Source organism: Ovis aries, chromosome 2 (genome assembly GCF_016772045.2).
Source record: "Ovis aries strain OAR_USU_Benz2616 breed Rambouillet chromosome 2, ARS-UI_Ramb_v3.0, whole genome shotgun sequence".
Lineage (NCBI taxonomy): Eukaryota > Metazoa > Chordata > Mammalia > Artiodactyla > Bovidae > Ovis > Ovis aries.
In genome coordinates this window covers 175,418,234-175,431,361 of record NC_056055.1, presented here as the reverse complement: position 1 = coordinate 175,431,361, position 13,128 = coordinate 175,418,234, and the positions used below count along the sequence as shown (strand labels likewise).

General features: G+C 38.1%; 1 protein-coding gene across 4 annotated transcripts in view; it reads right to left on the bottom strand.

The window, feature by feature from the left end:
* ZRANB3 (zinc finger RANBP2-type containing 3) overlaps window positions 1-13,128 on the bottom strand; it is a 296,619-nt gene that overhangs the window by 134,329 nt on the left and 149,162 nt on the right. The gene's annotated exons all lie outside the window — the stretch shown is intronic.

Genomic DNA, 13,128 nt, shown 5'->3' with positions numbered 1-13,128 from the left:
AAAGACAAACAATCCAGTCAAAAAGTGAATAGAAGATCTAAATAGACATGTCTCCAAGGAAGACATACAGATGGCCAACAGACATGAAAAGATGTTCGACATCACTAATATTAGGAAAATGCAAATAAAAACTGCAATGAGGTATCACCTCACACTACTCAGAATGGCCATCATGAAAAAGTCTAAATTAATAAATGCCAGAGAGGGTGTGGAGGAAAAAGGAACCCTTCTACACTGTTGGTAGGAAAACAAATTGGTGTAGCCACTATGGAAAAGAGTATGGAGGTTTCTTACAAAGCTAAAAACAGAGTAACCATATAACCCAGTAATACCACTCCTGGGCATATATCTGGAGAAAACTGCTTTGAAAATATACACACCCCAGTGTTTACAGCAGCACTAAACCCAATTAAAAATCAACTCAGTCTCCTTTCCTTGGAGAGCAAAGAAAAGTCATGTCTTAATATACATCAGTAAACAGGCATTGTGATTTAAATGAAAAGTTTTCCTTGAGTTTTGTAGCTTGAGCAAGAAATTTCAGAATCTGATTAACTTGGAATCACTGAAAAGAACAAATTTCTGAATCTGCATAACTGATCAGGTAGCTGAATTATCTGAAGATAATACCCTATCCTGGTTGGACAATTCACCTAAAAAAATGAGATTCCAGTCTGTTTTTATCTAGTTATCTTTCATGGAAACAACCCTAAATTCATCATCTCTTTGTTAAAGATCATGTAGTTAAATGAATAATGGTGATTTCTAGAAACTAGAAAGATTTACCTATATAAAGTAAAGCAAGCAAAGTAATCAGTTGTTAATATTATTAAGTATTTATTTTTAAGGTACTTGCTGTTGGTTGTTCCTTTTTGGGAACCATCAGGACAAGATAGTTTAACAGGACAAATTCAAACAAAACATGATTCCAAATTAAAAAATAAAAGTATATTAATGTAGTCTCATGTTCCCATTAAGGAAAGAAATGATCCATAGCAGAGAATAGCTGTGTTTTAGATAAAACTTATCAAAAGGAAAATAACTATGAAACTATTTTTATCAGAGAAATAAACTTTCAAATTATGTACTTAGGTTTCAATATTTTGCAAATAAGTTTAAATAGCTTAACATTCAGTTATAAAAGCAATAACACACTTCAAGTAATTTAAGCATAAAGAAGTAACTCCATTCAAAAGGTGGTTCAAAGCTCTTGGCTTTAACTACCATAGAATTTGTTAAAGTAGAATAATATAGCGTTTCAAAATTAAGCCTAAATCACCTGTTTGGAACAAAATCCTTGACTCAATACAGTTGTTTAGATAACTACATAGGAAGAATTATATGAAGAATATACTAACTTCAAGAGAATATTTTATCAGTATTTTCAAAATAATCAATCACTGTTATACTGGGGAGAACAATTTTACATTTTCTAAATGTCTTTTTCCATAAAATTATTAAGATCAACTAAATAACAATGGTCCTAACATCCTAATGTCTGTTTCTTTTTTTTTTTTTTTTTTCATTATGATAGCTTTTAGATAGCAATTGTATACAGAAGATGCCTGGTGACTGAAAAATTTTTGAAACACAAAATTTTGCTGATTTTTACAAGTTATAAGCAGCTTGTAGCTTTTAGGGTTGAGATGTGGATTGTTTTTAGAAAAGGTGGTCTATTTGTTCTAGAAGATACCCCTTTGGAGGACCCTTTTACGTGTGTAGATTTAAAATTTCAATGAAGAACTAAATTAAAGAAATCCACATAGAAAAATGTGAGACTGAAATCCTGTGTTGTATTATTATTGCTAAGGAAGTGTATGTTTTAGCACCACTATTTAAATATTCTTAATTTTCTTTCCTACATAGAGGTTTAGATGATATATCTGAAAATTATTGTTTATTCTTAGACAAGTGAGAGTGACTGTGTGTGTGTGTGTATTTATTCATGGGCTATCTCACAGGGGACTGGGAGCAGGAAACAGACCACCGGAATATGGACATGGAGGCCTGATCTTTACTCAGGAATAAGAGGCTACACTTTGGTAACTGTGCTATCACACTTTCCTCATGGGCAGGCTCTTCCTCATGAATGGAAGCAAGATTTTCCCTGAAGGAAGACACTAGGATCACGTGAGGCTGGAAGGAAGTGGGCCTTAGAGAGCACCTTGTTGTTGTTCAGTCGCTAGGTTGTATCCGACTCTTTGTGACCCCATGGACTGCAGCACAGTGGGTACCTCTGTCCTCCACTATCTCCTGGAGTTTGCTCAAATTCTTGTCCATATAGTCAGTGATGCTACCTAACCATCTCATCGTCTGCCACCCCCTTCTCCTTTTGCCTTCACTCTTTCCCAGCATCAAAGTTTTCTAATGAGTCAGCTTTTCCCATCAGGTCAGTAGGACAGGGCGAAAAAACTTCTCTCTCTAAAGACAAGAGAGTGAGTTGAGGATGAACCATGTAAGTTGAACTCAAGTTGGCTTTACTCGAAAGCACAGCTCACTGAGGCCCACAAGGGGGATAACAAAAAGTGATGCTGTGAGAAGGCTCTGCAGTGGACAGAATGCCTGGATCTGAGCAAATGTGCTTTACAGGTCTACAAGTGAAAATCACTCAGTCGTGTCCGACATTTTGCAGCCCCACAGACTATACAGTCCATGAAATTCTCCAGGCCAGAATACTGGAATGGTAGCCTTTCCCTTTTCCAGGGAATCTTCCCAACCCAGGTGTTGAACCCCGGTCTCCCACATTGCAGGTGGATGCTTTACCAGCTGAGCCACAAGAGAAGTCCAAGAATACTGAAATGGTGGCCTAGCCCTTCTCCAGGGGATCTTCCTGACCCAGGAATCGAACCAGGGTCTCCTGCACTGCAAGCAGATTGTTTACCAACTGAGCTATCAGGGAATACCCTTAAATGTACTTTAAGGACACCATTTCTGGTGTTAGTAGTTAATTGCTACAGCCTTAAAACTGAAGATTTACTCTAATCAAGTCTCTGCTACTGCTGCTGCTAAGTCACTTCAGTCGTGTCTGATTCTGTGCAACCCCATAGATGGCAGCCCACCAGGCTCCCCCGTCCCTGGGATTCTCCAGGCAAGAACACAAGTGGGTTGCCATTTCCTTCTCCAATGCATGAAAGTGAAAAGGGAAAATGAAGTCACTCAGTCGTGTCCGACCCTCAGCGACCCCCTGGACTGCAGCCTACCAGGTTCCTCTGTCCATGGGATTTTCCAGGCAAGAGTACTGGAGTGGGTTGCCAAATCAAGTCTCTAGCAAAGTTTTATTAGAAGTCACAACTTTAGAAATGGGATAAAGTATCTATCAACAGATAAATCTTAGTGAAGGGGATAAGGATGTTCTTCGTACTATTCACATCCCTGTAAAGTTGAAATAATTTTCAAATAAAAGCTGGAAAAAAAGTGAATGCTCTACAACATATTATCAGTTGTTCTGGTTGGAAGAACAAGAGTACTCTCTTATTTTTTTAATTTTTTTACTTGAAATATAATTGCTTTACAATGTTGTGTTAGATTCTGCTGTACAATGAAGTGAATCAACTATATATATATACACACACACACACACATATATTTTCTCCCTCTGAAAGTCCCTTCCCATCCCACCTTCTTCCCACCCCATCTAGGTCACCGCAGAGCACCAAGCTGAGCTCGCTGTGCCATACAGCAGCTTCCCACTAGCTATGTTTCATGCATGGCAGTGTCTATATGTCAACGGTACTCTCTGACTTTGTCCCACTCTACCTGCCCTACCCGCCACGTCCACATTTCCATTCTCTATGTCTGTGGCACTATTTCTGGAAGGCTGTCCTATATTTTAAAAGAAGTGGTCAAGAAGAAATGATACTAACCTATTCTCAGTTCAGTTCAGTCGCTCAGTCGTGTCAGATTCTTTGCGACCCCATGAATTGCAGCACACCAGGCCTCCCTGTCCATCCCCAACTCCTGGAGTTCACTCAGACTCACGTCCATTGAGTCGGTGATGCCATTCAGCCATCTCATCCTCTGTCGTCCCCTTTTCCTCCTGCCCTCAATCCCTCCCAGCATCACAGTCTTTTTCAATGAGTCAAATCTTTGTATGAGGTGGCCAAAGTACTGGAGATTCAGCTTTAGCATTGTTCCTTCCAAAGAACACCCAGGACTGATCTTTAGAATGGACTGGTTGGATCTCCTTGCAGTCCAAGGGACTCTCAAGAGTCTTCTCCAACACAACAGTTCAAAAGCATCAATTCTTCGCGCTCAGCTTTCTTCACAGTCCAACTCTCACATCCATACATGACCACTGGGAAAACCATAGCCTTGACTAGATTGACCTTTGTTGGCAAAGTAATGTCTCTGTTTTTCAATATGCTATCCAGGTTGGTCATAATTTTTCTTCCATGGAGCAAGTGTCTTTTAATTTCATGGCTGCAGTCATGCAGCTATTTGGAAGCAGTCTGTTGTTCTATGTCCAGTTCTAACTGTTGCTTCCTGACCTGCATATATGTTTCAGAATTTTCCAGTTTATTGTGATCCTATTCTAGACAGTACTAAAAGAAGAAAAATTTCTAAATTCTCTTCAGATTATTTTTAAAATTCAGCATAACATGGATACTAAAACATTAAATGCAACACAAAGATAATCAAAGATCAATTTCACATGTGTGCATTGGTGTAAACATCTGAAGCAGACTAAGAATACAGATTTAGGTCATACCTGAATGGTCTAGTGGTTTTCTCTACTTTCTTCAATTTAAGTCTAAATTTGGCAAAAAGGAGTTCATGATCTGAGCCACAGTCAGCTTCCGGTCTTGTTTTTGCTGACTGTATAGTAATGCTCAAAATTCTCCAAGCCAGGCTTCACCAATACGTGAACCATGAACTTCCAGATGTTCAAGCTCGTTTCAGAAAAGGCAGAGGAACCAGAGAGCAAATTGCCAACATCCACCGGATCATCAGAAAAGCAAGAGAGTTCCAGAAAAACTTCTATTTCTGCTTTATTGACTATGCCAAAGTCTTTGACTGTGTGGCTCACAATAAACTGTGGAAAATTCTGAAAGAGATGGGAATACCAGACCACCTGACCTGCCTCTTGAGAGGCCTATATGCAGGTCAGGAAGCAACAGTTAGAACTGGACATGGAACAACAGACTGGTTCCAAATAGGAAAAGGAGTATGTCGAGGCTGTATATTGTCACCCTGCTTATTTAACTTATATGCAGAGTACATCATGAGAAACGCTGGGCTGGAAGAAGCACAAGCTGGACTCAAGATTCCTGGGAGAAATATCAATAACCTCAGATATGCAGATGACACCACCCTTATGGCAGAAAGTAAAGAGGAACTAAAAGGCCTCTTGATGAAAGTGAAAGAGGAGAGTGAAAAAGTTGGCTTAAAGCTCAACATTCAGAAAATGAAGATCATGGCATCTGGTCCCATCACTTGATGGGAAATAGATGGGGAAATAGTGGAAAGAGTGACAGACTTTATTTTGGGGGGCTCAAAAATCACTGCAGATGGTGATTGCAGCCATAAAATTAAAAGACGCTTACTCCTTGGAAGAAAAGTTATGACTAACCTAGATAGCATATTGAAAAGCAGAGACATTACTTTGCCAACAAAGGTCCGTTTAGTCAAGGCTATGGTTTTCCCAGTGGTCATGTATGGATGTGAGAGTTGGACTGTGAAGAAAGCTGAGCACCAAAGAATTGATGCTTTTGAACTGTGATGTTGGGGAAGACTTCTGAGAGTCCCTTGAACTGCAAGAAAATCTAACCAGTACATTCTGAAGGAGATCAACCCTGGGTGTTCTTTGAAAGGAATGATGCTAAAGCTGAAACTCCAGTACTTTGGCCACCTCATGCAAAGAGTTGACTCATTGGAAAAGACTCTGATGCTGGGAGGGATTGAGGGCAGGAGGAGAAGGGGTCGACAGTGGATGAGATGGCTGGATGGCATCACCCACTCAATGGACGTGAGTTTGAGTGAACTCCGGGAGTTGGGGATGGACAGGGAGGCCTGGCGTGCTGCGATTCATGGGTTCGCAAAGAGTCGGACACAACTGAGTTACTGAACTGAACTGAAGAATACAGAATTCAGTAGACCAGTAATAGAATAACATGACCAAGAGGACTTTAAGTCTGGGAATAAAAAATCTTTTTGGTGTAAGAAATTCAGCTACTATAATTCACTTTAATAGATCAAAGGGAAAATGTCACATGTAATCTTTAGATGCTGAAAGTGAAAGTGAAGTCGCTCAGTCGTGTCCGACTCTTTGCAACCCATGGACTGTAGCCCACCAAGCTCCTCCATCCATGGGATTCTCCAGGCAAGAATACTGGAGTGGGTTGCCATTTCCTTCTCCATTAGATGCTGAAGAGGCAACTAAAAATGTGCCTTTTAATTCTTGATAAAGCTCTTTTTTTATTAACTATTAATAAAAAGAAAATCTCTTCACATTAAAAAAAGTACATATCTCAACCAAAAAGGTGTATCATGTTTAAAGGAGAAAGAACATTCCCATTTGTATCAGAAACAGGAAAAGAAAGTGAGAGCTATAAATATTAGAACAGATGGGCAAAAAGTGTATTAGCTACAAATGATGTGATATGTACACAGAAATCAAAAGAATCAACAGAAAATTTATTACTACTATTGGTAGTAATACCTAAGTATTATCCAGAGAATTTTGGTAAATAGCTTCTTCCAAAATACAACAAAAAAGTCTGGTCCTTTGGAAAGAATATTCAAAACAAAGCAATGAAATAGAGGAGAATGTAGGAACAGGGCAAATATGTGTAGGAATTGAGGAGATAATAAAGGCAGAATTTTGAAAAAAGTGATTTATTCAATAAATGATTTTAGGAAAATTGGCAAATTAAAAAAATCTGAATATGCCCCAAATTATGCCTAATATAAACTTTATTTTCAGCTGAAGGCAATTAAGTATTAAATGCAGAAAATGCTTCCTCCTTTTCACCTAAAGGCAGGAAATAAATTCTCCTTCTGGTCACAGACTCTTATCACTCCAGGAAGGAACCAGACGAATCTACAAACAAACCTCATTAAACTAACCCTTATCTTCCTAGTTATATTTTCACCATATACCACCCTGAACTGTGGTGTTGGAGAAGACTCTTGAGAGTCCCTTGGACTGCAAGGAGATCCAACCAGTCCATTCTGAAGGAGATCAGCCCTGGGATTTCTTTGGAAGGACTGATGCTGAAGCTGAAACTCCAGTACTTTGGCTACCTCATGCGAAGAGTTGACTCACTGGAAAAGACTCTGATGCTGGGAGGGATTGGGGGCAGGAGGAGAAGGGGAAGACAGAGGATGAGATGGCTGGATGGCATCACTGACTCAGTGGACGTGAGTCTGAGTGAACTCCGGGAGTTGGTGATGGACAGGGAAGCCTGGCGTGCTGCGATTCATGGGGTCGCAAAGAGTCGGACACGACTGAGTGACTGAACTGAACTGAACTGACCACCCCTAGCCCAAACCCTGTTGCCTTGTCAATTTTTCAGAAATTGACTGTTTCATTGTCTAAAAGGTATATCAATTTCCTGTTCTGGTCTCTTCAATTCCTCATTTTCTTGTGATGACTCTCAAGTACATGAAAAAATTCAACATAATTTGCATACATTCCTGTTATCCAATCTATCTTGGTCAGTTTAGTTTTCAGACCCAGCCAGGGATCCTAAGAGAGTCAAGGAAAACTCTTCATTTCTCTGCACTAACCACTTGGAAATGTAATAAAAGTAGTTCTTTGCCTCACTCCTCACTAGAAGACAATTTCCAGAAAGATCAAATATTTATGTACTAAGAAGGAACAAGGAAAGGTAATAGAAAAATATGTGTAGAAATAAAAACAGAGTAGACATTTTAATTCACTATACCAAATCCAAAAAACATAAAGGAAAATACAAAGAGAACTACATGGAAACAAAACAACAACAACAAAATGTAATACAAATATGACAAAAGGCCAAGTTCCTCAATTTACGAAAAGCTTCTATCAAAGGGGGAAAGAAAAAAAAAAAAGAGAGACAAACAACCCAATGGAGAAAAGAACTGAATGACCAACCTATATATGTTAAGTACGCTTAACAACCATCAATAAATGCCCAAAGTCACTCATACTTAGGGATGAAGAAACTAAAGTCTTGAGAACCCATTTTTTCACCTATAGAATAAGATGAACAAAAACTAGAGATATGATAACAGTGTTGGAAAGTGTACGAAGAAATCTGCACTTATACACTGTGTGGATCTAAAATAGTGATGGGACCATCCAGCAAGTCCAATAATTTCATTTTATCCAGGGATATGCTTGCATAATACACAAAACCATTAAAGAAGAGACTGGTTAGAGAAATTATGGTATCTCCATATAATGAGACCTTAGGTAATATTCTTATATGCAAAGACTGGAAAGCCATAGGATACAAATATTGTACTGAAAGAAAAATAGTATGGTGAATATAATCCAGTTAGTACTGAGAAAGGAGACGGAGAGAAAGAGAGAAGAGAAGACAGAGGGGGGAAGAAATGAAAGAGGAAAGAAAAGAAGAAGGAAGGCCAGGAACTATCAATAGCGTAACCATTGGAGGGAGGGCCTGCAGGGGTAGGACTGGAAGGAAAATACTTACTTTGAGCTTGTATTAAGTCTTCTATGCAGTCTTATCCCCTTGAATAAATATTACTTGGAGGGGGCAGTAAAGAAGAGACAGAAAAGTTCTTTTAAAAATACACAAGAGTGGGAAGGAGTCAAGATGGCAGAACAGGAGGACATGGAATTTGTCTTTCCTCTTAAGTATATCAAGAATACATCTATACATGGAACAACTGCAGAGGGAGAAATACTCCAAAACTCATTCTAAGAGGTCACCATCACCAGGATACCAAAACCAAACAATGATATCACACAAAAATAAAATTACAGACCAATACTACATTTGAACACAGATGCAAAACTCCTCAACAAAATACCAGCAAATAGAATCCAACAGCACATTAAAAGGATCATACACCATGATCAAGTAGGGTTTATCTCAGGAATGCAAGGATTCTTCAATATATACAAATGAATCAATGTGATATATTAACAAATTAAAGAATAAAATTCAAATGATCTTCTCAATATATACAGAAAAAGCTTTTGGCAAAATTCAATACCCATTTATTATAAAAACTGCAGAAAGCAGGCACAGCAGGAACCTACTTAAACATAATAAAGGCCTTATATGACACGTCTAGAGCAATAATCATTCTCAGTAGCGAAAAAGTGAAAGCATTTACTCAAAGATCAGGGAAAAGACAAGCATTCCCACTCTTTGCCACTCTTACTCAACATAATTTTGAAAGTCCTATCCACAGCAATCAGAGAAGAAGAAATAAAAGGAAAACAAACTCAAAAGGAAGTAAAACTGTCACTGTACAGATGACATAATAGTATAAAAAGAAAATCCTAAAGATGCCACCAAAAAGCTACTAGAGCTAATCAATGAATCTGATGAAGTTGCAGGATACAAAATTAATGTACTTCTATACACTAACAACAAAAGATCAGAAAGACAAATTAAGGAAACAATTTACCATGGCAACAAAAGGAATAAAACTACCTAAGGAGGCAAAAGACTTGTACTCAGAAAACTATGAAACACTGATGAAAGCAATCAAAGATGACACCAAGAGACAGAGAGATATATCATGTGCTTAGATGGAAAGAACCAATATTGTGAAAAATGACTATACTACCCAAAGCAATCTACAGGCTCAATGAAATCCCTAGCAAATTAGCAATGACACTTTTCCCAAAACTAGAACAAAAAATTGTACAATGTGTATGGAAACAGAAAAGAACTTGAATAGCCAAAGCAAAATCTTTGCTTTCTAATCTTGAGAAAGAAAAATGCAACTGGAGGAATAAAGATTCCTGACTTCAGAATGTACTACAAAGCTATGGTAATTAAGACTATGGTACTAGCACAAAAACATAACTATAGATTAATGGAAAACAATGGAAAGCCCAGACATAAACCCACACACCTATGGGGACTTCATCTATGTCAAAGGAGGCAAGAATATACAGTGAATAAAAGACAGTCTCTTCAGTAAGTGGTGCTGGAAAAACTGAACAGCTTCATGTAAAAGAATGAAACTAAAACACTCCCTAACACCATGCATAAAAATAAACTCAAATGGATTAAAAACCTAAATATAAGGTGAGACAATATAAAACTTAGAGGAAAACTTAGAACACTCTTTCACATACATCATAGCAAGATATTTTTTGACCCATCTCCCAGAGTAATAAAAATAAAAATAAACAAATGGGACCCAATTAAAGTTAAAAGCTTTTGCTCAGCAAAGGAAACCATAAACAAAGCAAAAAGACAACACTCAGAATGGGAGAAAATGTTTGCAAACAAAGCAACAGACAAAGGATTAATTTCCAAAATATACAAATAGCTCATGAGGCCCAGTATCAAAAGAAAAAAAAATCAAAAAATGGGAAAAAGATCTAAATAGGCATCTCTCCAAAAACATACAGCTGGCCAAGGGGCACATGAACAGATGCTTAACATCATTAATCATTCAGTTCAGTTCAGTCCAGTCGCTCAGTCGTGTCCGACTCTTTGCGACCCCATGAATCGCAGCACGCCAGGCCTCCCTGTCCATCACCAACTCCCGGAGTTCACTCAGACTCTCGTCCATCGAGTCATTAGAAATGCAAAACAAAATTCCAATGGGGTATCACCTCACAGTGATCAGAATGGCCATCATCAAAAATCTGCTGACAATAAATGCTGGAAAGGGTGTGGATAAAAGGGAATCTTCTTACACTGTTGGTGGGAATGTAAATTAATACCAACACTATGGAAAACAGTATGGAAGTTCCTTTAAAAACCAAAAATAAAACTACCATAGGACCCCAGCAGTCCCACCTCTGGACTTTCATCCAGAGAAAGCTCTAATCCACCACAATATTCACTGCAGTACTACTTTCAATAGCCAGCACATGGGAGCAATCAACATTCAACAACAGAGGAATGGATTAAGAAGATGTGTACACATGTACAATGGAATATTACCCAGCCATAAGGAGGAAGAAAATTCTGTCATTTGCAGAGACACGCATGACCCTAGACACTGACACGCACAGTGAAGTAAATCAGAAATAGAAAAACAAGTATCACACAGTAATACAGAAATGGGGAATCTAGAAAAGTGGTATAGATGATCTTATTCACAAAGCAGAAACAGAGGCACAATGTACATAAAAAATGTATGTATACCAAGGGAGACAGGTAGAGTGGAATGAATTGGGAGATTGGGATTTATATATATATATATACATTACATGTATAAAACAGATAACTAGTAAGAACTTACTATATAGCACAGGGAACTTCACTCAGAACTCTATGGTGACTCAAATGAGCAGGAAATCCAAAAAAGAGGGGATATCTATATCTATAAACATATATGCATATATATTGACACAGCAGTGTAAAGCAATCATATTCCAATTTTTTAAAAAGTAAATTTAAAAATATGCAAAAGACCACTTGAGAAGTAGCAAATTTCTGAGTATTGGTGTTGTTTATGCCAACATCCGGGCATCTACTATGACTTTCTAAAAAAGTCACAGTATACTGAAGTACTGTAACTTTTAGCTGGAGTGGTAGGGTGGTGAAGGAGGGAAAGGGGGAGAGAAGGGGAAAGGGTAGAACAGGAGAGGAACGAGGAAAGGGAGAGATGTGAACTAAACACATGTATTTAAGCGCAGAATGAAAAGTCCTTTTCCAAAAGAAATACTGGTTAAACCCACACTCAGGGAAAAACAAAGAAGCAAAATGAAGAAGCCCAGGGTGGCTTGTTTCATCCTATTTCTGCTGATGATTATTAGGTCTAGATTCAAGGTAAGTCACTTTTCCTTAATATGCTGGGATTTTCAATATGTAACAGTGTGGCGGCTATGTATTATAATACTCATTTCAAAAAAATAAGTGGGAAAATGTATAAGGAATAATTGATGTTTCCTGGGAAAAAAACAATTTAGGTCAATAAAAAAAACCGATCATGATGTTTTGAACTGCAAAACAGAATGAAAAACAATTAACATAGAATATAACATTTTAGAAGAATTTCAAGTTATAGTTGTATTCTGGGAAGCAATCTGTTCATACCATATTCAAAACCTTCACCACCCCAAAATAAGCCTCTTTGAAATAAGGATTATTTTGAGCTGTATTTTTGAGAAATGGCACACACAGGAGAAGCTTTGAAGTTGAAGTAAAAGCTACCCTTTTGAAAGGAAAATCTACATTTATAAAAGAGATCTCTATTTTTAAGGTATCTCCCTCTTAATATCTAGCATAGAGGGATCACTCTAAAATTACGACACTCTTAGCAATGGAGAAGGCACCGACTGAAATCCGCATAACAAATCCTACCCTTGTTAACCATGCTTTTCTTGGAAACTTCCTATAACCCCTCTTTGTCGTCCCTGGCCCCTGTCATATTTCCTTTGTGTTTAGCTGAACGTGGTATTTAAGGTGGTGGCTTGAGTCATTTAAAGAATTTTACTCATTTTCTAGTTATCTCCCTTGTATATATGTTAAAAGACTTGATCTTTGTTTTTCACTTGTCAATCTGTCTTTTATCACAGGGAGTCTCAACCAAGAATTGAAAAAGGTAGAAGAAAAATTATACTTCCTCTCCTACATTCATATTTAATCTTGAAATGATCACAAGACAGTAAAAATGAGATAACTTTAATGTAAAATGCTCACAAATATATGTGTTGTCATTCAAACAGTAGTGAAAATGAAAATGAAGTTGCTCAGTCCTGTCCGACTCTTTGTGACCCCGTGGACTGTAGCCTACCAGGCTTCTCCGTCCATGGGATTCTCCAGTCCAAGGTAAAATATGTATTACTAAAAGAGCAGCTGTGAAGAGATACCCCACGTCCAAGGTAAGAGAAACCCAAGTAAGACAGTAGGTGATGCGAGAGGGCATCAGAGGGCAGACACACTGAAACCATAATCACAGAAAACTAGTCAATCTGATCACATGGGACCACAGCCTTGTCTAACTCAATGAAACTAAGCCATGCCGTGTGGGGCCACCCAAGAT